The sequence below is a fragment of the Tiliqua scincoides genome, chromosome 7, assembly GCF_035046505.1.
Source record: "Tiliqua scincoides isolate rTilSci1 chromosome 7, rTilSci1.hap2, whole genome shotgun sequence".
Lineage (NCBI taxonomy): Eukaryota > Metazoa > Chordata > Lepidosauria > Squamata > Scincidae > Tiliqua > Tiliqua scincoides.
In genome coordinates, this window is record NC_089827.1 from 37,134,284 (window position 1) to 37,136,028 (window position 1,745).

Below are 1,745 nucleotides of genomic sequence, written 5' to 3' on the forward strand. Positions count from 1 at the left end.
CTTAATATTCCCTTTCCAACAATCTAGATAGAAGACATAAGAATGACCATATAGATCAGTAGTTTTCCAATTTTATCCTTTCAAAAAACCATCTTCAGATTGACACATCTTCTCAGGATGGCTGAGATGTGATGGCTACACATCAGCCAGAGAATTCCCATATAATGCAGAGGATGTGATAGTGTGACAAAAAAAGATTCATTTGTAATTGCACATTGGAGAGAAAGGGCCCAATTCTATTCAACTTTTCAGTACCGATGCAGTCACAATGCAGCCCCAAGGTAAGGGAACAAACATTCCCTTACCTTGAGGAGGCCTCCATGAGTGCTCCCCCACCACAGGATACAGTGCACACCCCCTTGGCATAGCTGCATCAGCACTGGAAAGTTGGATAGAATTGGGCCCACAGAGCAGTAGGAAGACGAACTGTCTCTTGGTGAAGCTTGTCCAGCTATTAGTCATTAGGGTTATATAGAAACCCCATTATACTGATGAATTCCAACTTTTGGAAACAAAAAGAGGGGGAGGACCACTGTCTTCATGTTCTGCTTGTTTGCATAAGAACATAAGAATAGCCCCATTGGATCAGGCCATAGGCCCATCTAGTCCAGCTTCCTGTATCTCACAGCGGCCCACCAAATGCCCCAGGGAGCACACCAGATAACAAGAGACCTCATCCTGGTGCCCTCCCTTGCATCTGGCTTTCTGACATAGCCCATTTCTGACATAGCCCATTTCTAAAATCAGGAGGTTGCGCATACACATCATGGCTTGTACCCTGTAATGGATTTTTCCTCCAGAAACTTGTCCAATCCCCTTTTAAAGGCATCCAGGCCAGATGCCATCACCACATCCTGTGGCAAGGAGTGGTGCTTCCTATGCTTCCCAAAAGCAGCTCACTAGCCACTGTGGAAACCAACATGCTGGACTAAATGGATCTTTGGCCTGATCCAGCAAGTCTCGTTTTCTGTTTGTTACTGGTCTTCTCCTTGAGAAACCCACTTTCCATATCCCTCATATCAAGCCTAGAGTTCAACACACATTGAATAAACATTAGAATAGATGGCACCTGTCCTGATCTTGAGATGAAAACGGATCTCTTTTCAAATGGTACCTTTTAGAATTGTGGGTCCATACGAGTAAACTTTCTACATCAGTTGTGGTCTCATAAAAAACAATGTTAAACATGCACCTTTCCAGCAGGATGTTTTCAAAACCTTAGCCATGATTCTTGGGATCAAGTGCAAGAGCCTTAATATTAATAATAAATAAATAATAATAAACTGCATATATCTGCAACAGAAAACCTAGTATACATGCCCTAGTGCTGAATCCTAGGGAAGTGTAACTGTGTAGGTGCAACCTTGAATAGGTCAGATATGGGATGAAATGCAAAGGTGACCCAGTCTTGTTCATTAGGGTCAGGACAGAAGAATTACCACACTGATCACAGTCTTACATCAGTGTGATTAGGGACCAATCTTCTTGATCTGGTACAACATTAGACACATATAAAAAGATCAAGGGGGGGGGGAATGAAGAAACGGTTTAACATTTCATAGAACGAAAGAAATTAAAATTAGAAAATAGTAAAAAAAAAATACCACCATTATAATAATAATACCATTCATCATCTATCCATCTTAAAAAGTTCCACTGGTTCTGTAGATTCATCATGGAATATAAATAAACTTCAAATCCCAAGGTCTTCACCCATTGTTTGTGTGTTAAATATTGTCTGCTGT